Raw genomic sequence first — 26,270 nt, forward strand, 5'->3', positions numbered from 1 at the left:
ACTCCTTTACAGTCATACCTTTCTGCATTAAATTTTGCACTCGTCGATAAAGCTCAACCTGGTAGTCTTTAGGCAAAAATCTGCCCTTCAGTTTTGCCACCATCCTTGGCCACTTTCATATTGGCAACTTGTTCATTCATCTCCTGTCTTCCTGGACACTATCCCACCATAAGGCGGCGTGTCCTTTTAATTTAGTCGCAGCAAATCTAACTCTTTTATCCTCACTAATTTCCTCATTTTCAAAATACTTGTCTAATTCACTTACCCAATCCAGCAAAACATCTGTGGACAGACTGCCATCATAGTTAGGGATCTCACGTTTGGGTTTGCTGCTAGCTAACAGTATTGATCTCAACAGTCTTAACTCTGGGGCTTCTTCCTGTGACCCATCTGTAACAGTTGTTGCCTCGTCTTCACTATCATCCCCAAGTTCCGGGTCTCTTCACTTACCTGCCTCTACTACCTCCAAGCGAGCAGTAAGGATTCTCAACTGTTCTCTCAAGCCCTTGTCTGCTACTCTGCGTGCACCTCTCCCACGTCCTCATCTTTGTACTTCCATCTTCCTCTACTTCCTTAAAATACTGCTCTGATACCACTTGATGGGGCCAGCCCACGTGGTCCCGCCGTCATTGTGTTGATGTGTTATGAAACCACAATATATATAATAATGAATTGGATTTTGGATATAAGTGGTGATTGATTTTTAATCTGCGCGCTATTGATTTGGGTTACGGTGTGTGTACCCTGATTGTTTGCTTATTGGACAACTGTCCCTCCTCAGGATTTTGCCAAACCCGCCTTGATTTGGGGTTTTATACCTTCGCGCTCATTTATTTTTCATTGTTACCTCTGGTCTTTTGCTCTGCGAGCTCTTGGCAATTCCTTGCGACTTCTGTGGTTTTCGTTGTGAGTTTTTGAGTTTTGTCTGCCTGGTCAACTGAGTGATGTGCTCCTGGTTGTGTTCGTGGTCTTGGTCATTCTAGGACTTGGCCTGTATGCTATTGTTTGCTCGGCGATTCGTTGAAACCCTGGTAAGGTTTGCATTATGGAATTTGTATGTGTATATGTTTTCTGTCACTGTGTGTATGTATTCTGCCCTAGTGGGTCTCTGCCTCTGTGCGTTTTCATCAATTTTTGCTTGTGATTCACAAGGGTTTACAGTTAGTTGAGAGTTGCATGGTTCTTGGTGACATTCGCTTCGGCTCTGGTTCATTGGCTCCCAAGTTCGACAAGGTTATGGTGGCGCTCCCTGTTTTTCCTGAGTCTAATGGGCTGGCTCCTTTGTGAGCAGGAGGTTCGTCTGAGGTGAGAAATGCAAGTTTGGCTTGCCTATCAGGTAACGACACACATTCCCTTTATTCAATATTTTCGATTCCAGTTCTCTGGTTTTTGTTTGTGGATCCTAATCCTCGTTCTGTTTGTCTTTGTGCAGGTGGAGCCGCTCGTTGGTCTTGATGCCTGGACTTACAGCTACCCCAAACCGATTATGGGTAGAATCGCTCTGTTGTTGTAGTTTTCTTGTCTGGGTTTTCCGACTTGTAGGGTCTGTCTGTTCTTCGTTGGCCTTGAGCCACTGTCTCTTCCCGGTTCTTTGGTTATTAGGCTTGGTTGTTGATTTAGGAAATGAGTTAGGACTTTATGTGGTTGGCTTCTGTCTGTAGTTGGGTCAGTTCCCACGTCTGCGAACTAGGTTCTGTCTTGTAATTTTTGAGCAAAGAATGTGAATATATATGGACTTTGGATGACTATATTTGTAACCCTATGAATTTGTGCTGAAATAAAATTTGAATCGCTCTCGTAGTTTCACATACCTGTTATGATTATATATGCCTAAAAATTTTGGTTGTGCGGCTTGTACTGGTCGTTGTTGCTCTTCATCCGACTTGAATATCTTTTCCTTCTGGTTCAGAACCTGTATTGGTATATTAACAAGGTTCACATCATAAAATAAAAAAAAAAGTTACACATCATTGAGGACGTTGTAGGATTATACGTGCACTGAACAATGATTGTTTTCTTTTTTCTGTTAATTTCTTTTACACAGTCGAACCCCATAATGGGCTTGTTTCTCTCCTTTTGTAGCATTGTTTTCAAACAATTTTGTACCTTCTGTTAGTTTGTGGTGTTGGTTATATCAGTTATTTCATATGTCGAACTTCTTCATAACTAGCTAGCACATTTTTATTTACATGCATTTACAATGGTAATATAACTTTTTGGAAACAAACGATTCTAACTAATCACTACTGTTCCTAATTAAAAGTCATTACATTATTCTTAGGCAATTTAAAAAAAGAAAAGTAAAATAAAATAAAGACAAATATACTATCCATCCAGCGAACTGTGTTCTCTGTGCTTTTCAGAAACCATGTCAACCCTGCTTCCATCTTTGCCCTGTTAGCCAGATGCTCCTGCATCATCAAGAAGCATCAATGTTGTTTCATAAGATAAATCAACATAGAACAAGTTAACTCAATAACATTAAAATTAAAATACAAAATATAGATGAAAAATGAATCGAAACAGTCTAATTCGCAACCTAGTAACATTAAAAATAAAACACCAACATACATGACAAATAAATGCCAATACTCCGATTAACTTCAATAACATGCACCCAACAAAATAGAAATGAAAAATATGTATCTCCAAAATAAACTACTACTTGAAAAGAGAATGTACAAGAACCTTTAATATAGTGTATTATACCTCATCTTAGGAAGAGAATAAGAGACATGTTCCGAGCAAATAGGGAAGAAAAGAGATATACACATAATGAAAAAGGGAACATAAATGAACATATAACAACAGAAACAATGAAATTATGTTACTAAGAAGCATCAAGGTTGTTCTACGGAATAAATCAAGGTAGAACAAGTCAACCCAATAACATTAAAATTAAAACACCAAAAATGGATGACAAAGTAATTTCAACACTCTAGTTAGCAACCCAATAACATTAAAAATAAGACACCAAAAATACATTACAAAGAAATTTGAACATTTTAATTAGCTTCAATCTCATGCACCCAACAAAATAGAAATGAAAAAGATGTGTCTGAAAAGGAAACTACTACGTGAAAAAAGAAAGTACAAAAACCTTCAATTCAGTCTATTTTTCCTCATCTTAGGATGCTAATAGACTCATGTTCCAAGCAAATACGGAAGTAGAGTGAATTACACATAATGAAAAAGGAAACAGAAATGAACATATAACAACATAAGCAAGGAAAATATGTTACCAAGAAGCATCAAGGTTATTGTATGAGATAAATCAAAGTAGAACAAGTCAACCCCATATAATTCTTAGGAAGCTAATAAAAATCATGTTACAAGAAGATAAGGGAGAAAAGTAAATTACACATAATGAAAGAGGAAACATAAATGAACATATAACAACATATGCAATAAAATTATGTTACCAAGAAGCATCAAGGTTGTTCTACGAGATAAATCAAGGTAGAATAGTTTAACCCAATAACATTAAAATTAAAACACCAAAAATAGATGACAAATAAATACCAATACTCTGATTAACTTCAATATCATGCACCCAACAAAATATAAATGAAAAATATGTATCTCCAAAAGAAAATACTACTTGAAAAAAGAAAGTGCAAGAACCTTTAATATAATGTATTCTACCTCATCCTAGGAAGAGAATAACAGCCATGTTCCAAGAAAATAGGGAAGCAAAGAGAGATACACATAATGAAAAAGGAAACATAAATGAACATATAACAATAGAAATAATGAAAGTATGTTACTAAGAAGCATCAAGGTTGTTCTATGAAATAAATCAAGGTAGAACAAGTCAACCCAATAACATTAAAATTAAAACACAAAAAATGGATGACAAACTAATTCCAACACTCTAATTAGCAACCCAATAACATTAAGAATAAGACACCAAAAATACATTACAAAGCAATTCCAACATTGTAATTAGCTTCAATCTCATGCACCCAACAAAATAGAAATGAAAAAGATGTGTCTGAAAAGGAAACTACTACTTGAAAAGAGAAATTACAACAACCTTGAATTCAGTGTATTTTAACTCATCTAGGAAGCTAATAGGCCCATGTTCCAAGAAAATAGGGAAGTAAAGTGAGTTACAGATAATGAAAAAGGAAACATAAATGAACATATAACAACATAAGGAAGGAAAATATGTTACCAAGAAGCATCAAGGTTGTTCTACAAGATAAATCAAAGTAGAACAAGTCAACCCCATATAATTAAAATCAAAACATAAAAAATAGATGAAAAAGCAATGCCAACACTCTAATTAGCAACGCAAAATATATGACAAAAAAATGCAAAAACTCTAACTAGCTTTAATCTCGTGCACCCAACAAACTAGAAATGAAAAAGATATATCTCAAAATGAAAATACTACCTGAAAAGAGTAAGTACAAGAACATTAAATTAAGTGTATTATTTCTCATCTTAGGAAGCTAATAAGACCCATGTTCCAAGAAAATAGGGAAGCAAAGTGAATTACACATAATTAAAAAGGAAACATAAATGAGGCAAGGAAAATGTGGTTCCAAGAAGCATCAATGTTGATCTACGAGATAAATGAAGGTAGAACAAGTAAACCCAATTACATTAAAATTAAAACAACAAATATAGATGAAAAATCGATGGAAACACTCTAATTAGCAACCCAGTAACATTAAAATTAAAACACCAAAAATATATGGAAAATCAATGCCAATACTCTAATTAGCTTCAATCTCATGCACCCAACAAAATAGAAATGAAAAAGATGTATCTCAAAATGAAACTACTGCTTGAAAATAACAAGTACAAGAAACTTCAATATAGTGTATTCTTCCTCATCTTAGGAAGATAATAAGATCCATGTTCCAAGAAAATAGGGAAGTAAAGTGAAATAAGCATAGTGAAAAAGGAAACATAAATGAACATATACCGACATAAGAAATTAAAGTATGTTACCAAGAACCATCAAGGTTTTTCTATGAGATAAATCAAGGTGCAACAAGTCAACCCAATAACATTAAAATTAAAACACAAAAAATAAATGACAAAGAAATGCCAACACTCTAATTAGCAACCAAATAACAATAAAATTAAACAAATAGATTATAAGTAAATGCCAACACTTTAATTAGCTTCAGTCTGATGCATCCAAAAAAAATAGAGATGTGAAAGATGTATCCCAGACAAAAACTACTACTTGAAAAGAGAAAGTACAAGAACCTTCAATTGAGTGTATTTTTCATCATCTTAGGAAGCTAATAAGACCCATGTTACAAGAAAATAGGTAAGCAAAGTGAATTACAAATAATTAAAAAAGAAACATAAATGAACACATAACAACATAAGAAATGAAATTATGTTACCAAAAAGCATCAAGGTTGTTCTACGAGATAAATCAAGGTAGAACAAGCCAACCCAATAACATTAACAATAAAACACCAAAAATGGGTGACAAAGCAATGCCATCACTCTAATTAGAAACCTAGTAATATTAAGATTAAAACACAAAAAATAGACAATGAATAAATACCAACATTCTAATTAAATTCAATCTCATGCACCCAATAAAATAGAAATGAAAAAGATGTATCTCAAAAATAAACTACTACTTGAAAAGAGAAAGTACAAGAACCTTCAATTAAGTGGATTTTGCCTCATCTTAGGAGCCTAATAAGACACATGTTCCAAGAAAATAGGGAAGAAATGTGAATTACACATAATGAAAAAGGAAACATAAATAAACATATAACAATAGAAGAATGGAAAATGTGTTAAGAACAAGCATCAAGGTTTGTTCAATGGCCATGATATCATCTTTTTTTTCATTGGTGTCCTCTCCATTGATCAAATTTTTCATTTTGTTCATTAAAATGTTATGTGCTAAGAAAATGGGGATATGATACTAGGATTAATTATAGGTTCATCATTTCTAGTTCCTTGGCACTGCATCATATGTCAATATTCTCAAGATAGAACATTTTTATTAAGTAGGGGCTCCTGATAATCGTAGGGCTTGTCTTCGGAGCATTTTGGTGCATTTAGACCATATTTCAATTAGATAAATCAAGGTAGAACACGTCAACCCGATAAAATTAAAATTAAAACACAAAACATAGATGAAAAAGCAATGCCAACACTCTAATTAGAAACTGAATAACATTAAAATTAAAACACCAAAAATAGATGACAAAGAAATTCCAACACTATTGTTAGCTTGAATCTCATGCAGCCAACAAAATAAAAATGAAAAAAGATGTATATCAAAAATAAACTACTACTTCAAAAGAGAATGTACAAGAACCTTCAATTAAGTTATTGTACATCATATTATGAAGCTAATTGTAAAGACCAGTTCTATACTATATGTATATATATTTTTAAAAATAAATCATTATCAAATACAACTAGAAGAGAAAAACATTGAGAATTCAAATTTATTCAGCCACTGTCTAACACATTCCTAAATTTCACTTCATTGAACATATCATAAAATTTGACATACAATTAACTAAGTCCATAAAGAAAACATACAAAATAATACTCCAACACACATGTACCATTCACCAGAAGATGAGACTCCGCTTGATTTTCCATTACTTGTTTTGCATTGTTTCTGGTTGCCTCCGAGAGTGAATGACGACGTGCTTGATCTGAATGCGATGACCCATCGGTTAACCTCCCAGCCTACTCCTTGGGTACTCTTATTCCCCATGGCCCCCGAGATGCAATGGGGTTGTACAATGAAGGAATGCAATAGCTGGTAGAGGAGAGCACTCCTTGGCTCAAGAGTCCCCTCTCTAAAATCCTCTACCTCACCAAACTCACTATAGTTTCATAATCACTCCTATGACACAGCCTCCTCCATCCAACCATAGGGTTCCCAAAAAGTCCCTTCTCCCATGGCTTGCCCCTTCTTTTATAGGAGTCCTCATAGGTGACACTTGGCATGTCATGCATAATTTTTTTTTTTTTATAATTCTATATTTTGATTACTCACCCATCCACATGTCACTCTCTCATCAAAGGCCTCCAAAATTATTTACTTAATTTTAATTTAAAACTAATATTTTCCTCACCTCAACAAGATTCCTATTTCTTCTCCTAGTTGTCTCTTGATCCCCTTTTTTACTCCTTAATGTGTGTTCATTACTAAAGTCAATTAATGAATCAAGATTTGATCCCCTATCTACTCCCTAATTTAACTCAAGTTATCTCTTAGCTGGATATTTTTATGTTGGTTTTTGCCACATGGATATTCCCTACATTTCTCTAAAATTTAATTTATTAATCTTATTTTAATTTATCCTCCTCGTCTCTTAATTAAGTTTAACCATTTTGGGATTAATATTTATCCTTACAATTATGTCCCTCTTTCCCCTTTTACCTAATTAAACTACATCATCTACCTACTATTTTTCAACATGGGAAGGGTAGAGTTTTTAAGGTAACCTATTTTATTTCTTCTTATGATCCTCTTAACCCAAGTTTTATTTTTTCTTTAATTACCTCGATTTCTAACATCATTTACCCTTGATTTAAATTTACCTAGTTTTTATCTCTTAATTATATTTATTAATTTATTTGTTTTTAATGATTCCAAGGGTGCAAAGTTTGGTCGTGCCCTTCATGAACTTCCCTTGAAGTTCCAAGGGTGCCATGCCTAACAATTTATTTGTGATGCCAAGGGTGCCAAGTTTGGTCGTGCCCTTCAAGAAATTTCCTTGAAGTTCCAAGGGTGCCATGCCTAACAATTTATTTGTTATGCCAAGGGTGCCGAGTTTGGTCGTGCCCTTCAAGAAGTTCCCTTGAAGTTCCAAGGGTGCCACACCACTTGCCCTTCAAGCATTTAGTGACTACGAGGGGAAAGTATAGGTGCAACATCATACACCATTATCATCTCTTATGTTGTCTGCTATAGTGAGACTAATGGCATTGGGGATCAGGGAATCTACCTCGATGCGCACTCCCCTGGTAAAGTCCTCATGAGCGGCCCAATTTGGGGACCTGCCCTCATGGCATCATGATCTCCAAGGTGAAGGTGTTTCAACCTTTCTAGCCCAAGTCATGGCGGGAGTGCTAGTGGATGAGATCATGGACACTGTCCCACCCCTCCCATATAGTTCCATCCACTTGTACAACCCCATCACCCATATGTGAGTCATTCGGCCAAGCAACTAATTTGTGCTTGCAACCACTAACGTATTATCAGAATATAGATAAACATATCTAGTAGGTTTCAAAATTGACTTAGAATTTCAAAGATAAAATAATATAAATTTTCATCAAACCAAGTTTCATCAACTCGTCATATGTGAGTGCCTCTGGTGGTTTCTTTCCATACCATAATCATCAGTAACAAGGTTTCTCAGTGTTAGCCATTGTCATAATAACATCATTTCCATCACCTAGTCATTCTCATCATTGTTCATTGTGAACAAGAACTAATGCAAGTAGGCAACATAGGGGACACATCCATCAAATTAATCATCATCATGATATCAATAGAGAGCATACATATCCTTTAGTGCTATCATCATCATAAAATCAATAGAGAACAAACATGACCATTTATGCCACAATCATCATAATATCAACAAAGAATGTGCATAACCATTAATGTTACAATCATCATAATACCAACAGAGAACATACCTAGCCACTAATACTATCATCATCATAATGTCAATGGAGAACATACATAAACATCACAACCACTAATACCACAATCACTAATAATAGAGGCATGTGTCTGGATCCTCAACTTGAGGTCCTCAAAGAATAAAGTATCTAAGATAATGTCATATTAGGGTCAGGAAACTAGAGTGGGAACTACATACACCCCCTCTTAACAATGGACTTCGTCCCGAAGTCCTTAGAACATAAAGGAAAAATGATGACAAATATCCTAGGAACCCTTCCTGAAACTCTTGCTAACCTTCTCGTAATAGGTATCTCTAATTTTTAAATTAAACAAATTTTCACTAATGAATTAAAATCAATCAACAAAATCATTTTCTTCTTTTGGATTTAGTAATTTTCTCCACAAATATATTTATTTATTTATTTATTATTATTATTATTATTATTATTCTTTCTACCTAATTAGTTCTATTAGTCCCTCATGAAACATTTTCATAAAATCTAATGATTCTCATTTTCATTCCTTTAACCTCTTGAATATTCAAGAATGTCTTTCTAGTATAGTTCCTTCGAACATGAGCTGGAGATGTAATGTCCAACAATTGTCCCTGTTATGATCATCCTTATACAATGTTCATAATGCAAGTCCTTTTTTTTCATCAAAAGTTTGCTCCCCATTTTCTTCATTCTTGTTGGTCATTTCTCAAGGAAATTAATAGTAGGTACGCAATCCCTCCAATCTAAGCTCACATTGGTCAACATCATAGTTTTCTACCATTTTAGTTTGACTTGGAATTTGAATATGGGTTATTCCAAGAAATAATGACACTTTAGTAAGTGAATATCCAAATTGATTTACTTTCTAGTCGGCAGGTTAGAATTTTTCAAGGTATCTATACCATGGATTTCATTATAAACTAAAGGACTATATTTGGTTATCATTGCAGCCCACAATTATTTATGTATTAAGAAACAACAAAATAAGAAGCAGGCCAATCAAAATCAATATTCATGTCGTGACACAATTAATATATGATGCATTCAACCAAGTAAATTCATTCACACACTGTACTCATGTAGCTTCCAATTATAGTATTTCATTTCAAACTACGTCTATATGACCCTATAAGTGACAATGTCGGGGAAAATATGTAACAAAAAGTGATTTGTATTCTAATCATTTCATATGTTAAAGTTCACTGTCATAGATGTTGCAATAATATTATCATAGAAGAAAGGAGCATACAATTTTGTTTTTGTTTTTTTTTGTTTGTTTTTTGCTTGTTTCTTTTTTGTTTTTACAGTTGCAAATGAACTTTCAATCCTATTTCAACATTGAAAATAAAATTCTCCTTTCAAGCTAATATATGGTATTGATAATATATAGTGGTATTGCTTGAGTATCAAAACTCACTCGAGAAATGTACAAGACCCTTAAAATAAGCTCTTGCATGGTTGTATATTTCACCAATTTTATGCTTTGACCTAAATTTTCCGAAGCTGACAACTTATGGGACATAGGTCTCAAGTTCAATTCTTACTGATGATATAAGGTACTCTTGCAGAAGTGCAATCATCAACTACGTGAAATAGTTGCTTAATTTAATTTATTTACTAGTGTAAGACTTATTGATCAATATCTACTGAATATTTGGCCAAATTATTTCTGAATACTTCAATAAAAGTATGATGAATTTCCAATCAGATACCTTTTCCTAGTAATAGAATAATTCTAGAGCATACCGAGGCCTGAATATGAACTAGCAACAAAAATTAACAATCATAATCTGAAGCTCCTGTACAAAATTGTGCCAAGAGAATCCCTTCTTAGATGATTCACTCTTACAAATCGGATGTCTGTATATTTGATCAAATTTATTTGCCAAAATCATTCTCTACATTTTTTCATACACCTCATGTTATCAAAGTACACAACCCTTCAACTGTGAACTTAAAAAAAAAAAAAAAATCGCTACTAATATTGTTTCAGAAAACCATGAGAAAATGCTTTATACAAATCACAAATCATTGTACACATTGTACAATTATGAATAACTCATTCCATGGAAAATAAATGTGGTATAATTTAGGCACCAGTGATGGCCATAGAAACCATTTTCTCATTCCTATGGCTAGTTCACTGAGTTCTCCAACAAGACCGACACCCATTTTTCAAAAAAACATCCAGTCTTACAATTATATTGCAGAGACCTAGTTAACCTTATGTCCTATTTATTTAATTTTTGTTATCCACTAAACATTAAAATCTACTTCAACTACATCACGAGATGTAGGTTTAGTTTTCGGGGATACAACCACGTTTTGTCAATTCAATGGAGGGATAGTTCTTTTGAGAAAGACTAATCATTGGTTAGTCCTCAGATCAAACTTCCTTCCTAGAATGTAGTGTCTCCAAATATTTAGTGCATAAACAATTGCTGCCATTTCTAGATCATGGGTTGCGTAGTTTTCTCTGTGGTTTCTAAGTTTCCTTGATGCATAAGCTATTACTCTTCCTTCTTGCATCAACAAGCAACCCAGCCCTTCCTCGGAGGCATCAGTACAAATCAAAAATTTCTTATTCAATATCCGGCACCTTCAAAGTTGGTGTTGTTGTTAATAATACCTTTAACCTTTGAAAAATATCTTCACATCTTTCAGTCCAAATGAATTTTTTGTTTTCTCTTTGGAGCTTGGTAATATACTTCCAAAGGAATAATTAATGTATTTATAGGTTCTTGATTATATAATTCACCTATCAATTTTAAATATTCTTATAATATTTAATCAAAAGAATACATTCAATCTACTCAACATAGTAGGCTTAGATTACATTATGTCATGTAAATGGTAGGGTGGTTGGTAGCATTATCATAACATAAATTGAGTTAATAGTAAAAGGAGAGAGAGAGAGAGTAAGTTTCTAATGTTTTATGATTTTAATAAAAACCCTAATATTAATACTAATATTAGGTAAATATTGTGTTATATAGCATGTTAACACCCAGGTTGTTCCCTATGACTCCCAAGGGAATACGGCCGGGGTAACCACTAACCAATCTTTGGATTACTGTGCCTAGCCACATTGTAATCAGAGAGGGCTCTCTCTTTATAATTTGTCTCTGTTTTGAAATGATTTTAGGCTAGTTATTATGCTGAGGTTTTTGGTTTATGTTTTGGTTGAGGGATATCTTTCTGTACTTGGAGTGTGCAATCTGCCGATAAGTTTATTTCATTGGGCAATGGAGTCTGTGGCTATAAGTGTTTAGAAACTTTGAGGTGATTTACTGAGATTACAGGGCCAATTAAATATTTCATATAACAAAGTTAGATTATGATGGTGACATGTAAACAACCAGTGAAAAGCATTTAAGAATTTTCCACTAAAGCTGGGGTGTGGGGACGAGATAGATGCCTCAGGAGCAAACTCGAATTCCTGAAAATATTTATCACAGTGAGAGATATAGCTTGAAAGTGTAGCAATTAAGAATTACACCTTATTTACTCTATCTGGAAGAAAACATTTATAACAGCTTAGATTGAGTTCAGGGTAATCTGTGATTAAATCCTGGAACTATTCTTTTACTTTGCCATCAAGTGTAAAGACTCAGAAACATGAAAGAGAATGAAAGACTAGAAAGCATATAACTCAGAGGTTAAAAGAAGACTTATTGTGCTATGAAAAATGCAGGAATCCTGTAACATTCAGCCAGCCACCACAGTGCATCAAGGAACACAGAGCTTTAGAAATTCCATCCACCTTTTGTATTATTTCTCTGAGAGTTGTACAGCATCAGAAGTATAGAAATGAAATCAACAACAACCCCTTGCAAACTCATGCGAAGTGGACTTTATAGAAATGTTTATACAAAATATCTCAGGCATTGAGTCATCTGAGAGAAAAATATCTTCATTACTTCGTACAGAAAAGTAGAAAAGAAGTTATTACAGCTTTGAATGCAGCATAACTGCTCTTTAAGTCTGTCAGAGGATATTTTGACCTTTGGAGGTCAGTGAGTCGGTTGAACCGCTTTGCTTTAATGCTGGAAAATGTGTCTTTACGTTTGCTGCGCTGTATTTTCTCGGCCCTGCCACCTATGACTGTGCTTGTTGATGTGGTGACCGAATAGCCCTGCTGAGTTGGCTCAGCCTTTCATCTTTCCTCTGTATGCTTATCTACCAAAATTTTCCCTGTGTATGATCACTTATAAATTGGACAGAACATAACATTATAGGTTCTAGCTTGATAATATTATCTGTGTCAATTTATTCCAGACTTCCTGTGTGGGCAATTGGTGCTTGACAATTGCCTCTATGGTTTCATCTGCTTCTGTATATTTATAGAAATTTGGAGGCACATCGAACAGATGATTGATCTCGTTCATGATAAAAAATAGGTTTTCCACCCTATTATATAGAGTCTGCCCTGATGCTGGCCCTGATTCTGCTGAAGTGCTGGGCTATCCTGCAATTTGACTTGCAGCAAAGGCATTGACCCTTTTAGCATAGTTTTCATGGGTAAGCAGTCTTCCCACACTGCTTAGTAGGCTGGGGAGGCCTCTGTTTTGCAATACCTGAAACCTGTCCATGAACTTGTTGATTTTGGTCTGCATGTCTTGGGTTCTCCTTTCTAATGTTCCAACCACGTTTCTTAATGTCAGGACCCTTTTAACCATTGAGATTGTCTCAGTCCTGTGAGCAATTCCCATGGTGGTCAGTTGAGAGCTTGTCCTGTTATTCAATATGTTGATCATCCTATTGGTAGCATCAGGCATGTTGCCAGGGCTTGCTCTTGCTCTGTGTATTTCCCTATTTGCCTTTGTAATGAGTACTGACTGTTCATCTATGGTCTCAATGAACTGCCACTGATCAGTAATGGACTGGCCAATATTGGCCCATAGGACTGTTTTGAGCTCTGCTGTCACCTTATCTAGTGTGAGCTCTTTTTCAAGCTCAGTTATTCTCTTTTTGAGAGCTCTTATATCTCTTTCCTTCTCAGCCACATTCTGTTTGCTCTTGTCATATCTTTCATTTACTTTAGCCAAAGATTCTTTGGCTTGATTAAGCTCTAACATTTGAGCTTCCAAGACTTGAATTTCGCTTTGAAGCTTCTGCATATCCAGACTATGAGTCTGCTCTATTGTTGGTGCAGCTGTCGATGTAGTTGGTGCTGTAGGTTCTGTTTGCTGAGGAGGAGGGGCAGTAGTTGGAGCAGCTTCCTCAAGGTTGATCACTTCAGGAGGAGGCTTGGAGGTTTGCCCTTCTTCTCTTTGTTTCAAGGCTGCATGTAGTGCTGCTTTTGCAGCCTCCGATTCTCCTAGCTTTTCCTGAGTTTGGATTAGCTGCTTATACAGAGATATCAACAAGGTTGTGGCCTCTTGATCATGTCTTTGTTGGGCAACATCATCTGTTTGAGGGTGAATTGTGGCTGGGAGTTTGATCTTTCTCCTCAAGGCTGCCATGTCTACATCCCTCAATTTTAATATCTCTTGTATGCCCTTGATATCTTTGGGATCATGCCCAATCTCTATGATGATGTCCTCTAAGGAACTTATTCTATTGTCCTTTTCCTGGGATGACGCTCTCTCCAACTCTAGCTGAGAGGCTGTATTGTTAAGGCTATTTTGTAGCATGTAGTTATCCAATGTTTGGTCTGCCAAGGAAGCATAGACCATCTCACCCGTTTGTTTATGCAGTTCTATCTTGTCCATTAGGTGGATATCCTTGTCAAGGACTTCCAGGTTAGTCCTCAAGTAGTCAGAGGCAGATTGGGGCTGCACTGCTGTTGGCATAAAATGACTCATGATCATTTTGCCTTCCTGCACATCATATGCAGACATGAGTCTTTGTTGATTGGTGGGACCCATGTTTAACAGATGGTTATACAGCTGTATCTTGATGGGCTCATTTCTCCTCTTAATGTCGATGAACTGTTGTTTAATGCTGGGTCCACCTTCCCTTTGCTGATTCGAGGAACTCACTTCTCCTCCCATTGCTCTATCATGTTCCTGTTGAAAGGAACTTGCTGATGCTTCCCTGCTGGGTGGGACCATACCAAACGACTGCCTATTGGCATTTCTTCCTCTGAGAAGGGATTGATTCTCTGGATTTTCTCCCCATGAGTTGTTGATGTTGTAAGGGGAGTCTCTCTGTCCCTTTTCCTGCTTGTATCCTCCTTTTGTGGAGTTTGGAGGATTGATGCCTCAGCTGAAGTTTCCTGCCTTGGAGGCACAGTTTGTTCAGTGGATTTAGGGGCTTCCACTGTTTGCTCTTGCTGGACAGGTTGTTCCTTCCTTTGTTCTTCCTGTTGTTGCTGTTCTTCTTGCTGCTACACTTCTCCCTGCTGCTCCATCTCTTCTTGTTGCTGCACTAGTGTTTCCATTTTCTCTTCAGTCATTGGAGGTGGCTGTTCCACCTGCTTTTCTTTTCCTTTGCTGGATGTCTGTGGAGTATTCATGGCAGCTTGCTGATGTGTTGTTGAGGATGAGGTAGCTGCTCCAAGTTGTCTTTTACATGAGAGGGGGACCTGTCCACAAGTTTCTAAGTCAGCTTCTTTTTGAATATTTCTAGCCTCTCTTTCTAGCAGCTCTTCACTAGTAGTTTCCTCTTCTAGGGTACCCTTTTCCCAGCTCAATGCATTGGCATACTGCTCAATCTCAGGCAGCCTCATATGTGAATAGGTACCCAATTTGTATCTTATACTCCTGAGGGAAACAAAATGATTGGGGTCATAGGGTATCCACTCAAAGCTAGTTTGCAGTTTGAGGGCCTCTAAGATACTATTTGCCTCTTTCCATCCCTTCTCTTTTTTGTTATATAGGAAAGGGCCCAGCTGGCTCCTTACCTTCAACTGTGCCTTCTTGTTCTTACTTTGGAAGTGGAGGTAGTCGGCATTCCCAAATTGCCTGAAATATTCTAGGGCAAAAAGTCTCATGGGGACATACCTTGGCAGCCTGTAAGGCTTCAACTCACGGCCATATACTCTGATGACTGTGTGGTCTTGGTAAAAGTACCAATTACCAATGCTGTAGGTTTTGTTTAGATGTAGAATTCTCCTCATGTCATCAGTTAACCTTGGAGGAGAAACACCATACAATAATGTCATAGCTGGATGAATGAACAAGTCTATGAACTCACAGTATGTGTATGGTGATAGAGAGGTGCAATGAAAAACAAAGGTCCAAAACACAACTGACCTTGGATTCCCCTAGGCATTAACTTGCTTCAGGGGAATGAGGAAGCTGCCTGGTTGATAAAACAAGAATAGATGGTAAATGTAGGAAGTGTATCTGAACAGTCTTTCCCTTTGCAGATTCATCAGCTGGTCATGGATCCTATCTGCAATATATGTGGCATAGTCATAATGTACAGCTGGAGGCTTTCCAGGAGAGAATATAGACAGCATTGCCATTATACTATCATCCACATCCTCCACTCCTTTGAACCCTAGGACATAGCTGATCAAATCCACTAGCATTCTGCCCAATTCATTTAAGTATGCATATCCAATAGGAGGAGTTTTGATGGCTTCAGAGCCTGGTTGTATAAACAACTGGTTGATTTTGATGACCTAGTCATTTGACAACTTAGTCCCCTTCTTTATCAAGTTCTGCATGTAGAGGGGGGTCAATGATTTTGCAGTGTGGAAATGCAGCATCTCATTTATGCTCTCTCGGGTGATATGGAACAGAATTGAGCCCGTGGGGCTGAGGACAGCTCTTTGGCATGGATCATAGCACTCCTGGCATCTGTGGATCAATTCGGCATAGGATTTACCTGGGGGAGGTTGTAGATGGGCAAGTTTGAGTCCCAAATCCCTAGGATATCAACTCCACTAAGGTGTTGGGCTTTCAACTCATTTAGCAAATTAATATTATATTTAGAGCCTATTGGAAACCAATCTAACATTTGATAATCCATATCTCCCAGAGCTTTCCATTCCAATTCCTTGTGAGGGGTATTGAGAGGCTTGATGTTCAGTGCAATTGGAGTTTCCATGGTCTATTAAGCCTCTGATTTGCAGGTGAACTGTTTGAAGTATGCAGAACAACACAGAGGTGATCCATTATAATGAAAGTGTGAATTTCAGGGACCAGAGGGTGAATTGAGCACACAACAATTGAAATAATGTTTAACAGATTGATAAAGATAAATAGCAGGGCTGACCAAAACTTTTCTATGGTGAATTTAGCCAGCAGAGGTTTCTAGCTCACGGTTGCGCGAGCTACCTGTGAATTCAGGTTGTTTCAGTCAAATGCAAGTTTTGTAAACTGTTGGTTGTCTTGCCAGAGGGAAACAGGTGCAGGTTACTGGATACTAGACGGTAAATTCAGTGTTTCAACACTCCCTTAACAATTTGTTCGAAGAAATTTGGACAAAAACCAGGTGCAGAGAATAATTTCGAGAAATACCTTGCGGTTTTTCACTGATGGTTGCAAATGCAGGTACAGCGGAGGCGCCCGTGGTTTCAGAGTTGAACGGTGCAGGTTGGCGCTGGTATGGTCGTCAAATTCATGCAACAATAACAACAGTCTCTTTCGGCAAAAGTAGAAAAAACGCGAAATTTTGGCTTAAAATAGATTTTTGGCAATATTGGCGCGCTTTTGGGATGACGTCATCAGGTGGGGTCAGAGTCGGATGACGTCAGCATGACGTCACCGGGTGATGTGGCAAGCCCTGGTTGGTCCATGGATGAGCTGAAGTGGCGGACATGTCAGCGTAGGGACGAATGAATGAGGTGATGCGATGGCGGGGTGGCGGCGACGTGGCTCTGACGTAGGCATGACGTGGGACCAGCAAACCGGGCGGTAATTGTAATAGTGGTTACGGTTTTTCTCGGACTGCTTACGATACGGCCCCGATTTTGTCAGAGGCCGCTCCGAGAGACTCGAGAGGGTGACGTGTGGCCGAGGACTGACGTAACCCTTCGTCATTTTCTCGGGCGCTAACTGTCGGGCGTGGGGGCCGCTCCGATATCAATGAGGGCCGTCGGATCACATGGGTCCGATCCGACAATTGACGGAAGGGTGATGTGATCGAATAATACAGAGGGGGGGCGGGTTTTAATTTATTATTTGTTTTGGAATATGCGCCCAGCGGAAAACATTAGGATATGGGTTTTTGTAAGGTTTTCAATGTATTTTGGAAAATCAAATATATGCGCCGAAACTTTGGAAAAGCGGTAAAAGGTGGGTTTTTGGGTTTTTTTATAATTTCAAAGGGGTTATGGGTAGGAATGACTTCAAAGAAGGGAGAGGGGTAAGGTTTAGGATCATCAAAGTGACCAGATGCCAATTTGATCCCTGACAGAGGATTTATTGGCTATAATGCCAAGGGGAGGGATATTTATACAAAATTTGGGGTTTATACACCATGGTGTTAATACTAGTAGGGGAAGGGTAACATAGGGGAATTACATAGTAAAGTTAGAGTTAATATAGGGGAATATGTGAATGGAGGGGAAACATCACTAAGTTTACTTGAAACTTACTTAGTTTAGGGAGTAGATCAAAATGAAAAGAGCTTTAGACAAGAAATGTGGCTTCTAAAATATTTAAGAACCACCATGAAACCATAATCTCTTCCATGAATCTCAGCTGATGAGGGAGTGTTAGTAATGAAATGGAAAGGGGAATAAGGGAGGTTAGACATGCTTCTTGCTTGCTGCAACTTGATGAAGGATGATACCTTCTCAATTCATTGATTTTGCTTTGGTAAACAAAGTTAGCACACATGCAACTTATAAGAAATGACCCTTCTACAACCCCAACTGCCTACCCATCTATTTGCCTAGCATTTTTTATTTCTTCTTGGAGGGTGCACTTGGACTTGCAGACCCTTACTTGCCTTTTCTTTTCTTTGGCTTTTTCTTTTGTTTTTCTATCTACTTCTACCCTTATTTCTTCCAAGGTCCCAGATTAAGCTGTTGGGAGCCTTTTTTCTCTACCTAAACTACTTGTCTGCCAAGATTAAACAGTTTGGACAGACCCCTTTCTCTATTCTACAACTGAAAATTTAAAACATGACATGATCCAGATTAGACTGTTGGACCATCCATCAAAATTTGAGTCCATACCAAGCTATAAGCACAGATTGGATTCTCTTGGAAATATGTGATCTTTGAATCATCAAAGCAGAGCATATTTGGACCTTTTCATAGCCAATCATGAAATATGAAACCTATTGGTATAGGTAGCTAACATAGCATACTACTAGAATAGGGTAATTATTATATTACATGCATGTATGATAGGGATAGCAATTCGAAACAATAATTAATCTAGGCTTGCATTAATGATATAATATACAAGTGCTTATATAGCTTAAAGTGTATGATATGACACAATGTTATACTTTGGTATATAAGATATCTAAGAACAAATATTAATAATGAAATCATATATAATATTAAATTCCATTATTTATATGGAAAAATAATTAAATAATGAAAATAATGTAATGGTTCTCACAATGTTAAACTAGCACAACCAAGAAGCGTAAATGACTAGAATAGTGCAAGAGCTATTTTAGTTATTATTACGTTCAGGTAAAGAAGCATATCTACCCATGGTTATTTCCCACCATTATTTATGAAAATTACTTTTTTGTTTTTTTTTAAGCATAATTTAACTTAATAATGTGAATATGTGGATTTACCATGGTTAATGCCCACCAAAATTTATGCAAGTTGTTGAGCAATTTTAGGTAAGAATTCTATTGATGTTGTATTTAAAAGAATCCAACAATATGACCAAATTGTACATTAGTGTAAAATATTTTTATAAATTACGGACACTATTACTATATTATAATATCTCATCTCCAAACCATAATGAATAATCTAGTAAAAATAGATTCCTTGAAAACCTTAGGCTCAACATTATTTTGCAACAACTTAAACCACTAGTCACAAGAAGGTTAAAATATGTATATATGATCTACTTTAAACTCAAACAAAAATCAACAAAAATATGTCAAAAGAGCCCGAAAAATTAATACCATTTAATTATTTTTTAATACAATTTTAAAAATACAATACTGTCAAAAATACAGGAAATTTTTTTTATTAAACTTTTACTGTATTTTCAAGTAATAATAGAAAAATGTAAAAAATAAAATGTAGCAATTATACAATACTTACTTTTCTGACAAGGCATGCCTGAAATTATAAACCAAAAAGACATGCAAATACTTTGTAAATTCCAAATTACCATAAAACATTTTATAATTTAAGTTGCAAATTACGGTAAAGCATTTGAGAAAGCATCAACTAAATCAATTTAAATTATTAAATAAGTTACATTTCAAAAACCATCAGCTAAATCAATTTAAATTATTAAATAAGTTACAATGAACATGCACTATAATAAACGACACTTCAAGTCCCTGGATTCACTATTCTAAAGCCCTTGGATTCTCAAGTTGCTCTAGATATTAAAAGAAAGTGTGTTCCATATGTTTTCAGGGTTTCATTGTAAAATATTCTATAAAATTTGATTATGTTTGACATGAGCCACATGATTGGTTGCTGGAGTAATGGGTTAAGACGCTAGTCTTGTACAAGTACAGGACACACCTTCCTTCCATGTATATGAAAAAGAATTGCTCTCTAAATCCATAGAACTTCTCATCTCTTTCACTATAAATTATGAGTGATATTCTCTTTAATACAGGTATATGCTTCATTTCTTCCTCATGCAGATCTACTTAAAATGAAAAAAAAAGCCAAACAATAAAAAGTTGTCCACGAAGTTTGAATTAAACATAATTTACAACATATAATATGTATATTGCAAAAATAAATCTGGAGCGCAAATTGAGTGATAAGACAAAAACAGTAAATATATGTTTGGGACTGTGGTCACCCAAACATCAAACTTTGGAATCATGCTGCCAAAATGTGTCTATGTGGCCCAGAGGACATTCAGCATAGAAAATACCATGGTTTTTCTAAATAAACTAACTGCAAGCCAATAGATGAATAGCTCAGTCACTATGTTAGAATACTATTTCCACCGTATTTGTGTGTAAAACATGTGAATAAATTATATGAGGTGCAAAATATCGAATCTGTTTCATCTTTCTTGCATTTGGCAAAGCCAATGATGTTTTCTAAATTCTGCACTAAACTTTATCATTAACCTCAATGCCACACCGCAATTCCTAAGTGCCAAATGGCTGCTATAAAAATTCCACCAAAGAGCCAGGAATCATTCCGCTAACATTCTTATAAACCCAGCCATTAAGAGCGGTAACTACTAAAATTGTGTTGACAAAGTTGACCACAAAGTTTCCATCAAAGAAGGATGAGAAGAGGTAGAGTGCTATTACCACTGCCTATTATAGAATTTTATAGTTCTGATGATTTAATTAAATACAAAGAGTTCACTTGGATTTAAACTTAAATATGTTTCTGAGATGAAGATCAAATGTTTCATCCATAAATTTTAATGCATCAGCGGTATCTTGGTAATTTAAAATTACTATAATTAACTTTATACCTCATATGGATATGTAAGACAATATCGTTTGTTGTATTTATTGAGTTTTTATTGTCTTCAGGTAACGGGTCTTAGAGGTTTAGCTCGGTGAAGCATATTATCAAGACATTTGTTTTCTGTGAAACCCAAATGTGTTGAAACTTCATATTTTTCCCACAAAAACCAACACCCATGGAGATTCAAGTTTGGCATTCATGCAGGAGGGCCCATTGGACTGTCTTCCTTGTGGCATGTCGATACTATAGTAGGGAGAGTTCTCCCACGTGGGTGCAAGTGGAGAGTGTAGATACTGCAGCAGGGAGAGTCATTGATTGAGCTGGATTGATTGGCTTGATAACATATGTCGAGAGAATGAAAATTAGAACTTACCGCCAGAGGAGGGGGCATTTTTTATTTTCTTTTTATTTTTTCAGAACCAGATTGCCTCGGCTTAGGGGAATTTCACCGTAGGTACATTCATTCATTTTCTCCCAGCACGTTGTATTTCGAGCCAACTTCTCTTCAACCCTCGAGGCTAGTAGATAAGCCTCATCTAACAATAATTGTAATATCCCACCCCTTAATAATAAATAATAAATAATAAAATAATAATTAATAATATAAATAATAAATAAATCACTTAATAATAAATAATAAAAATAATAAATCATAAATGTTAAATAATAAATGATATTAAAAATATATACAAAGCAAATAAATAAAAATAATAAAAATAAAAATAGTAATAACCATACTAAAACTCTAAATAAGAATAAATATAAATAAAACAAGAAAACTATCAAAAAGAAGGAAATAAAACAAGAAAAGCTAAAAATCAAAAGAAAAGTAAAGAAATAAAACAAGTAAGCTAAAAATCAAAAGAAGTTGCATGTAGACACATGGAGTGTGTGCATGTGGTTCCCCTTCCAATGTTCTATTTAATAGATGGTGAGGAAGATGAGAGGGTTCCGACATTCCATCTTTTCGAGATTCTGTCTTTCATTCTCTTGGGAGAATGGTATACTAAGACCTAGGAGTCACTGGCAGTAGAACTTTGATTGAGGGCTCGGGGGTGGCCAGTTGTAGCAAGACGTTGCACAATTGAGCCTACGGTTGGGTGGAGAGTCGTCCCCAAAACCTTGTTGCGGTAAGCCTACTTCGACCACAGGTAAACAGGTAAGCACTATTCATTCAATTTGCATTTAGTTAATTAAAATCATGGTTATTGAGCTAGGTAAGTGGCACTCTCATTTAAATTAATGTTAAATTAGATATATTTTTTTTTTTGAACTGTTACATATGGTATCAGAGCTTAGGTTCAACTCTTAGGGCCTATAACATCGGATCGTGATTTTATGCATAAACCACATGATGGTATATTTTAGTCTCTGTGGAAAAATCATACAGATTTGGAATAATTAAATGTTTGATTTGCATTATAATTAATTTATTATTGTGATTGTATTCTCTGGTTGCATGTATTACTGTTAATTTTCTGCTCTGGTTTTCATATGTTTTGTTTATTCGAGCTTAACATTGTGAAAATGGGCCGTTGTTTGTAGTCTTCTGCCATTTCCTTTCTGTATACAACCATGCCTGTCCATGGCGTTTTATTAAATTTGAAAAACACATTATTTGAGGTTTTATTTATTTATTTTCTTCTGGTGGTTGTTCCCCTTTTTCTCTCTGTATAGAATCTAGAGGGATCAATCTCATGACCTGTTCATCTTTGTGAAACGGTGATCATGTTTTGTTTCTGGTTGTCTACGGAGATTGATCAGAAGCTCAAACCTGCATAGGCCGTTGGGATTTGCTTTGGGCGTGTGTGCTATTGGCTTGTGATTGTAGCAAATCCCAATTCATGAGGGAAAAAGCTGTGAAGAGCTTCAGTTTCCGCATGGGGTTATCTGCTGCTGTTTCTTTTCAGGCTCTGTTTTAGGCTTGACAGGGGGTTCAGTCAACTAAAGTGATGGATCAAAATCATTTTGGGTATGATTTTCTTCCCACTAACTGTCCGGAAAAGTAAAAGTGAAAGAATTTCTAGCCTTCTGTATCAAATCCCAGTTCTGCAGATTCAATTTTGTGGAACCCAACTCAACAACTCCGTTAGGTGTCGAATACATACCATGATCTGAATTGCATGAACTGTTTCGGTGTGGGTTTTTGCATGTTGTCCAGATAATGCTCAATGTTCTTTGTAGAGTTTGAGACCAGAATCTCATTGCCCAAAAATAATTACATAGAGACAAACATGACGTGAGCCTCATTTAGAACCTTGATTTATAGCCTTGTGAAGAAATATTGTAATTATTTTCAAGCAACATTATACCAATTGTATAACATCGTTTATTTGCAGCGTTATACCAAATGTAATTACTTGGAAGCATTGTATTTATTCTATTTATTCTTGTGAGATGTGCATGCCTCCTTGGCTAATGAAGGTCCTCAGGTCCAACAAAATCCTGCGATTCAAAAAGAGTTCTTATATACTTTATATTTTATTAAATTTTGCCTGCCTTTGAAATATGAACACCAATATTTCTATAAACACCGGAACATTGAATGCACAGGAAAATACCCAGATTTAATGAGACCCAATTTGGATCATACCTTTACCGGTTTTTGCTCAAATTTTGATTGATGAGAAAAATTCATTCGGAGACTCTAGTTTATACTGGCTAATCCAGCCAATAAAATTATGTCTTGAACTTTACCCAAAGGATGTTCAAAATTCACGCGATAATTTCTACCTGGTAATGACGAGGCTAGTGTCACACACCGTATAATAGGGGCAGGTTACATCAATATTAAACTCCTGACAGTTGAGGATCAAAGGCTTCAGTAATATTCAGGAAGCCAGTGTTTGGAATGTTTATGCATGTTCTTATAATATTTAATTGAAAATCAGATAATGGATTTCGATGATGTGATGAAGTCTTTTATTTTATTTTATTTTATGTGAAGTTAATTTTCAATAATCCTTCAAAACATCACATTTGCAAGGGTCTAATGAACTGTCATTGGTCTGGTTTCCCCAATGGCAGACCAAAGGAAACAACATATGAAAGCCATAGTTGTGACTGGTTGTGGAGTCTTGGATGCCTGTACTGACATTTGCTAGAAAGGAAACTGAAACATAAAAACACGAAAGCTATGGGCTTATAAATCATGTGGAAAATTAAGTAGATTTTCAGGGATCCTCCTTTATTGGGGTGTCTTCAGCTTGAACGGATGTTCCAGCCACTCTTGAACTTGATCCTGGTGCATGATTGATTTCAATTATGTCTAGACAATGCCCTGAGTCTTGTATCTCCAATTGCATTTTGTCCAACATGAGGAGTATTTCATTGTTTGCATCATTGCGCTCCAGCAAGACTTTGCTTAACAACGATTTCATATACCAATATAAATCTATTTTGCAGAGGTATTGCTTCTACCAGATCTCAAGTGTGACCAATGTCAGGAACCCAGGCCACAACATGAGCTAGAATATTTGAGTCCGACAAATGCTCTTGCTACTGTATCAAATCCTCCTCAGATTCCTTGAGTTCCTGTTGTATTTCCTATGGCATCTGATCCCTAAACTGGCATGTTGAAGTCCTTGCCCAAAACAGAGCTCGTGAATCACCCAAACTTCCTTGACCTTCACTCCCCATGTGACGATGTGCCTTTTCTCTAGTCATGGTAGAAAAACAGGGATTACTGAAAGAGAAAAGCCGACAGAGTGTAGAAAGTTTTGAAAGAAAGATAGATACAAGCACATACTTCAAATTACTTATCTCCCTTGAAGTTAGAGCTCAGCCTTCTAGGAATTTGTGCAACTGTCCTTGTATTCCTTGCCTTTGTCAGACCTCTGCTTAGATTTACTTCTACAACAGTCACATAAATTACTGAGTTCCGCCACAGGAGACCGTGCCTTAATCTCTGTTGTGATTACTCCATAAAATTTGTTGTCCAGAGGTCAGAAAAATACATAGTTAGTGTACCAACAGTCAGCTAATTTCCATCCTTCAAATATGTGCCATAAACAAGGTATTCTACAGGTTTCCTTCTCTCACCCCATGTACTACTTCCTACTGTCGTGCATTGTTTGCAGAAAATCCCCTAGCATTCAGTGTTCGTACCTGACTTTTACTATCTAACTCATTGAAGGCATTTCTTCCTCAACTTTGGTGCATGCAAATTGTGATTATCTTACATATTCAATCTCGATAATACATGATTACGAACCGTTGAATTGCAACATCACTACTATTATCATCTCCCTTGTAAACACGCTTGGATTGGGTTCATAGTTCTTGTCTTGTGAACAGATCTCTATGGGATGTCATGTGTTGTTTAGTACCAGAATACAAGAAGTTTGTCTTCCTCCCTTAGGGAAGATACCCCTAACATAAAGAAAAAATATTCTTGATTTGTAGAAAAGCTGATCTGTTTGACATTCTTCTTTGGCAAAGTAGACTCATAAGTACTTTTTGACCACTTTCTCTGCTTTTGACCCCTACCAGTTTTAATTTCAGAACCAACTTTCTTTTTTCTACAAAACAAGGCTATTTCTCCCCATTTCTGGAAGATATAATAACGCAGTTGTAGCTTGGGCAAGTGCTAATTTCTGAACTTGGTTATTTAATCTAACCACCAGAATATCATAACACTTTATTCAAGTTGTTGGAAGGGTAGGGTAGTCACATTAACTAACTGTTAACTTTTGACTCCAGTCCTGCCTTTTAGTAGTGACCTAAACTAATTGATGTGGTTACTACTATTTTCTCCTTCGGATAGTCAATATGGAGGATTTGTCTCTCAGAATATCTTTGAGGTTGAATTCTTTGCCCCTTCTATCTTCATCGATGGGTCCCCTCCCATGCTTCTTTCAAAGTCTTTGCATATATCCTCTTAGGTAGCCCGTGATGTATGTTTTATTATCATTTAATGAACAATCTTACATATTACATTGTGTGGCTTTTACATATTACATCGTGTATACTTCTCATCATCAAGTCTCTACCATCATTTTGCTAAGGTTCTTGACACTAACATATTTTCTCCAAAATCTGGATTTTTAGCTAACTTATGAAAGAATTTGAATGTTTCCAATAGTTCGAATTTTTCTTATATTTTTCTAGATAAGTTGTCAATAACTGT

The sequence above is a fragment of the Pinus tabuliformis genome, chromosome 9, assembly GCF_031772625.1.
Source record: "Pinus tabuliformis cultivar Carrire ecotype Pingquan chromosome 9, CPIR1, whole genome shotgun sequence".
Lineage (NCBI taxonomy): Eukaryota > Viridiplantae > Streptophyta > Pinopsida > Pinales > Pinaceae > Pinus > Pinus tabuliformis.